General features: G+C 34.9%; 1 protein-coding gene across 22 annotated transcripts in view; it reads left to right on the top strand.

Annotated features, from left to right (window-relative positions):
• LOC106870336 (myeloid leukemia factor 1) overlaps nucleotides 1-12,429 on the top strand; it is an 86,713-nt gene that overhangs the window by 51,911 nt on the left and 22,373 nt on the right. The window contains exon 1 of one of the 22 annotated variants that reach the window (XM_014916365.3): nucleotides 11,781-11,918. The exons of the other annotated variants lie outside the window; for them this stretch is intronic. The gene's annotated coding sequence lies outside the window, so the exon portion shown is untranslated. Of the gene's footprint in view, nucleotides 1-11,780; nucleotides 11,919-12,429 lie in introns of those variants that run through there. 22 annotated transcript variants of the gene reach the window in all.

The following is a 12,429-nucleotide window of genomic DNA, read 5'->3' as shown; positions in this document are numbered from 1 at the left end:
ATGATGTCACTTTTCAAATTGCTTTGCTTTGTTTACTTCTATAGTTTATTCAAAATACTGTATAACAGTTATAAAACAGGAATATAAGTAAGTGCTTATTTTACAGTGAGATGATTCATCACTTTGTTAAAAAAATTCAATCCTAATATTATTGATCTCTGTTAACATCAACTCAGTAAGTCAAATATGTACTGTCGTGTAGCAGGGATTTAGAATAAAATAACCTTGTCTTGAAACATTTCATTGGAAACTCTTTTAGTTCATGATACATGTATTATTGTAGCTGCTACTATCGACATTAGCAGCTAGATATGAGTAGATGGTCAGTCTTACTGCTGTTATTGGCATCAGCATATGTGTTCTTGAACCATGTTTTATTTACTGTCATTTGTGCTTTATTCTCATTTTTGTGAATAGAATCACAATCAACTTGCCTCTTACATTAAGCATGTCGTTTGTTGGCATAAGGTTTTTCTTTTTGTGTGTGTCATAAAAATTAGCTCTGAGTATATTTTCATTCTTTTCATGTAGCCTACAGTAGGATTTTTTTCCCCATTTTTCATCATTTTATAGCAATTACATAAATTATTATTGAGTTCATAACTCAAAGAAAATTGCACTTATAGTTCTGATTTCTTCCTATAACTACAACAAATTAAATTCTTATGATTTTGGTCTTTCCTCCAATGTTGATGTATCCTGCTGATGTTAGTGATTCTCTGCACAGTGAATTCAAGTTTGAGATTAATATTACTATGATCTTGAATTAAAGGTTTCTTCAATCAATGTGATCAAAAGAACAGCCAGTTATTTATTAAAGTTAATAATTGTGGCTTTTATGTTGTAAATTCAATGAACAGTCTTTCATACCAATTAATCTATGTGCATGCTTGTGTGTATGTATGTGTATGTGTGTGTTATCTCTTAGCTTTCTTTTTTAACAAAGCACCATCACTAAATTTGGATAACAACAGTGATAAAGAATTACATGTTAAACTTTAGAAAAATTTTGCATATATTTATTGTTCCACATACAAATTGCATGTGATGACTTTGACTAAAAATCCCAACTTTTCTAGATTGCAACTTAAACATTTACTAACTTAGCCAAGAGCACCAATAATTATAGATATAAATATGAATGTATAACCTGAATAGAAATTTTTGTTCATGAATATATACTTTTTCATTGACTTTTGAAAGAAGTATTCACATCTGCAGGACAGCTGACCTCTAAAACTATACATATTATTGATTTTTTTTGGTGGGGGGGAGGGGGGGTTGTCCACAACAACTACCTGTGATGCTTGCACTTAGAAATTTTGATGGGAATGTTGCACCAATATTCCTTACATATGAATGCATACATGATATGTTGGTTTTATGTTTGTTTTTTGTAGTCAGCATGGGTTAGACATGCTGGCAAGGTTTTATAGTAGAATGCCCTTCTTGTCACTAACCCTTATCTGCTTTTCAAGTAAAGGATCTCATGTTCTACACATCTTCAGAAATGCAAAGCAAGCTGGGGATTAGTTGACAGAAGTGACAACGACACTGCTTGTAATGAGCAACTTTTCTAGAGTGCAAATGTAAACACACACACACACACACGCATGCATGCGTGCAAGGCAGCATGGAAGACAGATGTAAATTATTATTATGATACCTATTTAAGATGATATTGTATAATTTTAAGATGAATTGTCTGTTTTTCTAGCATGTTGAGTGGCCACATTGAGGCTCACTTGTAGGCTCAAGTATTCAAGCTTTTGCTGTAAATCCAGTCGTTAGACACAAGTACTGAGTCTTCTTGGTGATGCCTCCTATCTCTCATTTGCATCATACTGATGAACCTTCTCAATGTCATAGTTATAGATTAGATGAAAGCAGTGGATGATAAAATTGCTAGTCACTGGATAAAATGCCTTTCATCATTTGATTACATCCGTTTACACATTGACTTCAAATCCTGTAAAATATGGCATTGTCTTTCATCCTTCTAAAATAAGTGCCAGTCAAGTATGAGAGTATCCATAGCACTTTTCTTCAAAATGTATGATTATGTGTCTGTGTTAGAAAACAGTGTAATCAGTTTATGTGTATTATTGTTTTATCTGGTTCTTTTCTTTTCATCATTGTCATCATCATCATTACCATCCTTTAACATCCGTTTCCCATGCTGGCATAGGTAGGATGGTTTGACCAGAGCTGGCAGGCTGGAGAGCTGCATCAGGTTCCAGTCTGATTTGGCTTGGTTTCTATGGTTGGATGCCCTTTCTAATAATGTCAACCATGTGCTGGTTGCTTTTAACGTAGCACTGCACAAGTGCTTTTACATGGTACCAGCACATGTGCTGTTTATGTGGCACCAGCACAGGACTCTTGCAGATCAATCCTCTTCAGCAGGGGGAGTGGCCTTAACGCTTCTGTTATGGAGGACGGATCTTTTTGAGTACTATAAGGCTATTTTCTCCTTTAGTGTCAGGACTCTTGTTCCAAGATAAAACACATTTTTCTTGGCTATTCTTCATTTTAATAACTGCTAACTTGCAGCATTTTCACTTGCAATATAAAGGATTTATATCCTTTGTATATTTGACCATATGTTATTCTCAGTCATTATCATAAATCATAAAACTTCAGTTCTTTCATGTTTATAAATAATGTATAGTTCTCCCCCCCCCCCTCCATCGACTACTGCTTTTTATCCAACTTCTCATCTTCTTTCATCCATTATATGGCCTCTCCTTGGTGGAAACTCTTTCAAGCAAAATGATTGTTAGCTTTTTGGTTTTGGTGTTAACAGCCTGTCAATTTTATGTCCATATGTTTCTAACAATGCTTTTTGTATGGCTTGGTTTTCAGCCTTTATTTCTTTTATCCATTATTTCACAGAACAAATAGTGTTATTCTGCACCCCTGCTTTGTGTGTGTGGGGGAGGGTGTGTGTGCGTGCATGTGTGTTTGTGCATATGCATGTGTGTAAGAAATGGAATTGCAACTTGTTCCTTTATTCTGTGAAACTGCATCCTTGCTCTGTTCATCATTCTAGTGTGTGATTAATGCTCGGTTGAGGTTTTGATTTATATAGAATTTATCCCAGTTAATTCATATTATTATTCTCCTACAACCCATGTATGTAACACTTCAAACAAAGGCTATCTTAACTATGGAACAAAATCTCAGGAAATAATCTATTATAGACAACATTGTTCATTTACATTATTTGTATGACAACATTGTCATCATTATCATCATCATTTTCCTACATTTGCTTTCCATGCTCTTCATGGGTTGAACATGGTTCAACTCATTTCTTATTGAGAGCTACTGCTCATGGTGCTTATATATTTTCTTGACTTGTATAGCAATATGCCCTTCCTATTGCCAATAGGAGTGTTTACAGAGTGTTTTGGGTGTGCTTACTTGTGGTATCAACAATAGAGATGTTGAATATTCATATATGTTAGAATCTAAACGTCAGTGTATAAATTCATAGGGATATTGGGTTCAAATCTAACCATCTGTTTTTTTCTTTGATATGATAAGGATGTAGCCCTATGTACTAAAATTTACTAGATCATTACCATTATAGACTATAGTGGAATAATAATATAAATAATGTTTTGTGAGAGCATTTTTGCTCTTTAGATACATTTGAATAGAAACTGGAAGTAGTTTGAATAAAAGCTAATGCTAGCAGAATGATAAGTAGATGAAAATATTCAGATTGAAAGAAAGAAACAGGTTAGTAAAAGATTTGTATAGGTATTTCCAACAATAAAGCAAACCACTCCTTATAAAGATATATATATAGAGAGAGAGAAAGCAGACTGCCTGGCAGTCCCATTCAAGCAAATTTATGTCACACAGTTAGAGCAGTAGTGGCAGTTTGAAGCAGTTATTGGGTTACTGGAGTCAGAGACAGTAAAAGTTCTTTGGATTTTTTTTTTATGTAACCTTTTCTACTTATACTGTAATAAATTTTGAATCCATTACAATATAATTTTTAATTCATTTAATGTCATCTTTCATATGTTTGCTTAAATTTTATATATAAACAATGCTTTAATCATGAAATAGAAAAGAAATAAATTCTAATTGAGTATATTTCTTATAAAATTATTATGAAATCATAGTTATGGCCAATGCCAGATCCGGCTGACTGGCACCTGTGCTGGTGGCATGTAAAAAGCACCATTCGAGCATTGGGCCTCATGGAGGCAGTGACAGGTAACCATGACCCTTGGCGATATACTGTGCTTGTATTGACCTGTCAAGCCAAGTGAGACCATAGTTGTGACCAGTGCCGGTGTCAAGTCAGTGGCACATAAAAAGCTCCCACTACACTCTCAGAGTGGTTGGTGTTAGGAAGGGCATTCAGCCATAGAAACTTTGCCAAATCAGATTGGAACCTAGTGCAGCTCCCCCCCCCCCCCCAGCTAATCAGTATTCAGTCAAACCGTCCAACCCATGCCTGCATGGAAAGTGGACATTAAACAATGATGATGATGTTGATTTGTTGAGTTGCATTAGTTCTCTTTTAGTTTTAACTTTGATGTATTTTAGATTTTCCAATTGATAAAAAATAATGTTCTTTATTTTCTTTTATAACATTTTCATGGTTTATTTTCTATATGCTTTTACTACAACAGCCTTTTTAAAAAATTTTGTTTTGTCTGGTGTTTGTAACTTCTAATATTTAAGAATCCACAACAGCATTTCTGCTGTAGCCCTTAAATCTAAAATTTAGTAGGTTATAGTGCTTAATGGAAGCTTCTTGATTTACATTGTGTGCTTTTTAATTAATGTAAACAATATGTGATTAGTCTTAATTATAAAAAATGGAATTGGAGTTAATAGTACCCTAAACTGATGAGTCAGAGTCAAAGGTTTTGTGTACTGACTCCACAGCCCTCCACATTCGAGTAGTTATACAGATTCAGCATTTCAGGTGTTCTGTGCCTTTGTATTGCTGAGGACTGTAATACCTGGTGTGTTCTTTTATGTGATGGTTTATGAGCTTTTTTAATGTTCAGTTATGGATTTGACTTGAGCAGTGTATTTGTTCCAGTTTTGAAATGGTGGGATTAGTTTGGAGATTTGGTGCTATTACTTGTAAGTCAAGTGATTGCATAAAGGCTCTCTTGATTTGCAAACAGATTTTATATTTATCTTCATGTCTTTCAAGTGTGTGAAGTGCTTTCAAATTTCAAATCAGATTGCCAGGATTTGTTTTATATCTCAAATGATAAAAGGTACTATTATGGTCAGTGGATATGAGAAAGGAAAAGAAAGTGTTGCTATGAGAAGTTTCTCTACAACAGTTTTAAATTGGGCAGTGAGAAGCTGCCTTTAGTCAAGCCAAGAAAAGGGCTTGCAATAGATATTATTTGGGAATAATAAGAAAATATAAACTTTCAGGCAGAGTTACCACTTAACTATTTACAAATATAAGAGGACTGTACAACAGAAAATAAAATTCAGTTAAATATTGACATGACTTAAAAAATCATAGCAAGTTTAATTCAGGATTTACAATTTCAATCTAAAAATAAAGATATGTTTTTCCATGAGACTTTTCAGGAGATGCATTTATCAAAGAGCAAATAAAACTTTACTTTTAATTATTTTATAAATGGAATCAATAGTCTTATTGTGCAGTGGTACTACTTAGTTATATATAAGGAGTTTAGAATTTCCTGGTTAATTCTGTTCTCAGCATTTTGACCTTGAAGGATGAAAAGTGATAGAATTGGGTATTTGAAGGAAGCTCTCTTCTCAACTGTGGTCTGTGGTCTCAGTCTCACTCTGCCGCACCGTGGGCAAGTGTCTTCAACTATAGTCCCCAGCTAATCAAAACCTTATTTGAAAAATAAAAACTGAGAAAAGCCCATCCTATATAGATATATTTGTGAATACATGTATGTGTGCGTTTTGTGTGAGTCCCCTACCATTGCTTGACTACCAGTGTTGGTTTGTTTACATCCCCATAACGTAGCAGTTTGACAAAAGATACTGATAGGATATGTACTAGTCTTAAAAATAAAAATATATACTAGGGTTGATTTGTTTGATTAAACCCATCGAAGCATTGCCTTAGTATGGCCACAGTCCAATGACTAAAACAAGTAAAAGATAGAAGATAAAGCCTAGTAGTATGCTTTCATAAAAAGTACCGAACAGTTTAGATTTGAATAATTCTCTTTTTCTGCTACATCAATGTTGCTATTTTTTTGTCTTGGTTTTTAAAGTTTAGAACTAAATAGGTAGGTTTTTAAAAACTTTTTTTGTATCTTTAAACAAAATTATTGAGCTTTCATGACAAAAGAAATTTTAAAAGATGCAGAAGAAATTTAAAATCCTAAAGAGTAGACTTGAATTTGAAATATCTGAATTTACAAAGCTGAATTTATTATGCTTAATTTTTTTATTTTTTTTATTTGTATCTCTGGAAAGTGTTAGCTAAGAAATGTGTAAGCTGTAAGAAACAATAATCTATATAATGCCTACAGTATGAAGTTTATGTAAAATATATAAGAAATTCGTGTTTCTTTTTTTACTAAAAAAAATAGAATATATAATACATCTGTCAAAATTGTAGTGATGTATGGTGACAAAATAACAAAATGTAAAGAAGAATCAGTTTGAGAAAAACATATTAACATTCCAACAATTTCTAAAGAAAGTTTGAATTGAAATGAACCTAAAAAAAGTAGTTAGATGCTTTGGATAGAATAAGAGATAAATGCCATGAAGTAATAGTGAGTTGACTAGGAAAGTACTGCAAGTTGCGATAGAGAATACAGAGAGAAAGTCGACTGAAGAAGACTTTGGGTGAAAAAGAGTAAGTCTTAGAAAGCTGTTGAAAATTTGCTGATGTCATATTGGAAATATGTTGTAGTTTTAAGGACAGAGATTGTGGGAAATGTTATAGCAGCATAAGCAAATGTACATTAACTCTTTTGTTAACCATATTTCTGTTGAAATACACTGCCTTTATTTCAGTTGATTTTGAAAAGATGAAGAATTTAGTGAAATAATTTTGTTATTATTAAGCTGGTGTTTGAAACAAATTAATACAAAATTTTAATGTCCACTTTCCCATGCTTGCAAGGATCAGATGGAATTTGTTAAGGTAGATTTTCTATGACCAGATGCCCTACTTGTCATCAACACTTACCTGTTTCCAAGTGAGGTAATATTTCCCCATGGCCAGACATGTTTTCACAGAAGATTAGAAACAAAGGAAACAGCATGCATGATAGTGACCCTCTTTTTACAGTTATCACATTAACACCATCCACCCATTTAGCCCCACACATATGTAAATGATAGGCTTCTTTCAGTTTCTGTCTACAAAATCCAATCTTAAGGCTTTGGCTGGCCATGGGCTATAGTGGAAGACAGTTGCCCAAGGTATCATGCAGTGGGACTGTATCTCGAACCCATGTAGTTGGGAAGCAAGTTTCTTACTACACAGCCATGTCTATGCCCCATCACAGATAATTTGAAAGCATTTTAAAATAATTAAAGTTGCATATTAGAGATTAAAATGAAATGAATAGAACATGATGCATACAATGAAAATATTGATTTCTTTTCGCTAAGCACTACATTTGTAATGGAATCAGAGTGGAATGTTGTGTAACATTCATGACTATCTCATGAGTACAATTTACTAGTGAAAATGTCGGGAATGGAAGCTGCCCTGCCAAAATTATACCTCTTACACCGTACTATATTTTCCTAGTCATAACTTGCCATTTTTTAAAACAGGATACATTTGAAAACAATCTGAAATAAAATAGCAAGATATCACAGCTAGACTGCCTTTCATTACAGGTCTGAGCACGATCTGAGCTGATCTGGGGCTAAACAACTACAACATCTACAAGTCTATAGGGCTGTGTATAATCTCTATGTACCAGTTAACTTTTAGCCCTTAAGTATTCAGATTATTCTACCAAATATGATGCTTGTTTATTCACATTGCATTGAATTAATCATGCATTATCTCATAGCTCTGAGATTTCTGCAATGTGACTCTTTACTTTGGGAATAATATTGTAGGAAAGAGCAAGAGGCTGGATCTGACTGGTTTTGAACAAAAAGGAGGTAAAATATTCAGGCCTGATATGGTTTTGAATGTTAAAGGGTTTTAAGTAGCTCTATTTGGTTAAAGAAGTCTAGAGACTCACTGATCTTTCAAAATCATTAATGATGTAGTAATCTATCTAAGTGGGTAATAGATCAAATCCTTGGCCACAAGGTTGCAAGTTATGATTTTGACTTATTTTGTCTGCTTTAGGGTATGTAACTGAAACCTTACTCTGCTTAATTGAGCAACCAAAAATAAAAAACAGACTTTTGATTCATCTGAGAATATGCCTGGCCAATTTGGTCTGTGTTGAATTCAGTTGACATTCTCATTCTAACCCTTCCTATTTTTATTATAGCTATGCTATCATAATATTCAAATATTAGAAATAAAGATCATAGTTTTAGGAATGGTATTTGGAAGTGCAAAAACAACCACTGATATAAAAGTAAAATTTAAATGTTTAGGAGAAAGGATTGCACATAACATTTAGAGTAGGATTTTAGTAGAGACGCAGTAATGATGGTAAGTATGCAATGGGAATTACTACAAGTAATTAAGAAATAGAAAGTGAATAAGATTTTGTTTTATTTTTAGGAGAAACTTAATGAAATAAATTATCAGTATTTAAAATGTAATATCTTATCATCAGTATTTCAAATGTTGGTGCAGGTATTGCTATATGATTAAGAAGTTTGCTTCACAACCATGTTGAAACAGGGTCAGTCCCATTGCATGGCACCTCGTGTAAGTTTGTTCTACTACAGCTTCAGGTTGACTAATGAATGAATTTAGTAGACAAAAACCTGGTTTGCATATATGTGTGCTGTTTGTGTACATGTGTGTGGGTGTATGCATCTTTGTGTATGTCCCTTACATCTTGATAACAGTTTGGTAAAAAGAAACGAATAGAATAAATACCAGTCTTGAAGCATGCATTGGAATTGATCTGATTGACTAAATCCTTGAGGCCTTTGCCTTAACATCTTCACAGTCCAATGACTGAGACCAATGAGAGTAAAAGAATATAATTCTCATTACAAAAGAATTGTGCTTTGGATGAATTTCTGTTAAGAAAAATTTTCTTCTTAAACTGCTGTGAACAATCTTTTACTTGTTTCAGTTATTAGATTGGGGCCATGCTGGAGCACCACCTTGAAGAATTTTTAGTTGCATAGATTGACAACAGTACTTTTTTTTTTTTAAGCCTGGTACTTATTTTATCAGTTTCTTTTGTTGAACTGCCAAGTTATGGGGATGTAAACACACCAAAACTAGTTGTTAAGTAGTGGTGGGGGATAAACATAGACACAAAGACACACACACGATGGGCTTCTTTCAGTTTCTGTCTACCAAATCCACTCACAAGGCTTTGGTCAGCCCAAGGCTATAGTAGTAGACACTTTCCCTTGGTGGGACTGAACCTGGAATTATGTGGTTGGGAAGCAAGCTTCTTCCCACACACCTATGCCTACAGATTGTTTTATGAAATAATTCTTTATATTTTATTTTATTTCCGTTAGTTGTTAACAGAAACATTAAAAAATGGCTATTCTACTTTTGCAATCAATACTGATCAAGTTCAATATATACTTCAGAATATATAAATTGACGAGTGGTTAATAAGCACTACAGGGATACTGTTAGTAAGGTAAGGGTTGGCAATGAGTATAGGGAAGAATTCTGGGTAGAAGTAGGGGTTCACCAAGGATCAGCCCTCAGCCCCCTCTTATTCATCATAATCCTCCAGGCAATAACAGTGGAATTCAGGACAGGTTGCCCCTGGGAGCTCCTCTATGCTGATGACCTTGCTCTCATAGAGGAATCACTACCAGAACTAGAGAAGATATTTCAGGTTGGAAGCAACGATTAGAATCGAAGGGCCTTAGAGTCAATGTTGCAAAAACCAAAGTCCTAGTAAGTAGAAAGGCGAACACACCCCAAACCCCTTCAGGTAGATGGCCCAGTTCGATTTGTAGAAAAGGTGTAGGTAGAAACTCCATAAGATGTACCCAATGTAAGCTATGAACGCATAAGAAGGTTAACCAGGATGATAGCTTTTGTGTGTGGTAGATGGACAAGGGTAATAAATACTGCAGATGCTCAGAAAACAGATTCCATCACATACCAAGGGAAGAAACTAGAATTAGTTGATAGCTTCCGCTACCTAGGCGACCAAGTCTGTAGTGGGGGTGGATGCTCAGAGAGCATTGCCACTAGAATAAGAATAGCCTGGGCAAAGTTTAGAAAGCTCCTAACACTACTGCTAACAAAGGGCCTCTCACTCAGAATGAAAGGTAGATTGTATGATGCATGTGTACAAACTGCCATGCTACATGGCAGTGAAACATAGGCCGTGACTGCTGAAGACATGCGTAGGCTTGAAAGAAATGAAGCTAGGATGATCAGCCGGATGTGTAATGTCAGTGTGCACATATGACAGTGTAAGCACCCTAAGAGAAATGTTGGACATAAGAAGCATCAGATGTAGTGTACAAGAGAAACGACTGCACTGGTATGGTCATGGATGAGGAGAGCTGTGTGAAGAAGTGTCACTCCCTAACAGTGGAAGAAACCCATGGAAGAGGGAGACCCAGGAAGACATGGGATGAAGTGGTGAAGCATGACCTTTGAATGTTGGGCCTCACAGAGGCAATGACGAAAGACCAAGACCTCTGGAGATCTGCTGTGATTGAGAAGACCTGGCAAGTAAAGTGAGATCACAGCCACAGCCTATACCAGTGTCGCATAACCAGCCCATTTAAAATGTACCTTTGAATTGTTAAGCGACATGCTGTGCTTGAGGAGACTTATTGAGTTAAGTAAAATCAAAATCAACATCAAAAATCAAATCACAATCAAATGGAAATTGTAGTTGTGGCCGATGCCAGTGCTGCCTGACTGGTGGCACACAATAAGCACCATTCATGTGTAGATCATTGCCAGTGCTGCTTGACTGGCTCCCTGTGCCAGTGGCACGTAAAAAGCACCATCTGAACGTGGTCAACGCCAGCCTCCCCTCACCCTGACTGGCTCCGGTGCCAGTAGCATGTAAAAAGCACCATCCAAACATGGCTGATGCCAGTGCCACCTAACTAGCTCCTGTGCCTGTGGAATGTAAAAAGCACCCACTACACTCTTGGAGTGGTTGGCACTAGGAAGGACATCCAGCTGTAGAAACATTGCCAGATCAGATTGGAGCCTGGTGAGGCCTCCTGGCTTGCCAGTCCCCAGTCAAACTGTCCAACCCATGCTAGCATGGAAAACGGACGTTAAACGATGATGATGATGATGATGATATAAACTATCATGTCTTTTCTGAGGTAGTTTTACCAACCAAAGAAAAATTTCATTTGTTGTTTAGAGTGAAGACATTCTTGTTCATATTGAAATTAGCTAGGAAATAGTTATGGAACAATATTGTTTTGGTGAGGAAAGATTATAAATATTCTTGTATTAAGATGAGTGAGATCAATTTTGCTAAAGATTTGAGGAATGGAATATGTCCAGAAAATTAAGAAGAACAGAGGCCATGAAGGTAACAGTTAAACAATAAAAAAGACACATCCTATTTCTAAGCTAAGCAATTCATAAAATCTTGATGATGAAGTCATTTTATGAAGAGATTTGTTGTTTTTCTGTGATGTCATAAGGGATGATCCTTCTGTGATGTCATAAGGGATGATCCTTCTGTGATGTCATAAGGGATGATCCTTCTGTGATGTCATAAGGGATGATCCTTCTGTGATGTCATTAAAAAAACTTCAGTGTGATTGCAAAAGTCTTTTGCACAACAGGTTTTTTCGAGAAATTGTCGGTTAGTTAAAATTTAATTATATTGTAAAAAATATTGTGTGCAATGTAACTAGAAGAATCACTTCAGCATTTGTTAACAAACTATTATGTTTTAAAATGTTATGTATTGTTGATCAATGATATTCCTTGCTATCTTATTGCATTAAACATCATTAATAAGCATTTTATTGTTTTAAGTAATGAATTAGAATTATACATATTGCTGTTGTTGAATAAATGTTTTAGATTGTTAGAAATTTGCTCTGCAAAACAATAGAAGCCAATTTGATATTTTTGTTCTTATGATATGTGTGAGGATTTGATCTAGCTGGATTTCATTCAGCTTCCATGTCATTTATCAGCTATAGAATTAATTTATACATCTTACTGCATGTTACATATTTAAATCTTTTTATGCTTTTGATCGTGTGAACTTCTTTAATGCTTTCTGAATTCAGTTATTGTTTTGCATATGTCAGTAGATCTATAATCAAAGTATTTAAACCATAACTATCCTGTCTTATTCACATGTA

This window comes from Octopus bimaculoides, chromosome 3 (genome assembly GCF_046866305.1).
Source record: "Octopus bimaculoides isolate indiv1 chromosome 3, ASM4686630v1, whole genome shotgun sequence".
Lineage (NCBI taxonomy): Eukaryota > Metazoa > Mollusca > Cephalopoda > Octopoda > Octopodidae > Octopus > Octopus bimaculoides.
The sequence above is the reverse complement of the archived record's forward strand: the minus strand, read 5'-3'. Positions and strand labels throughout refer to the sequence as shown.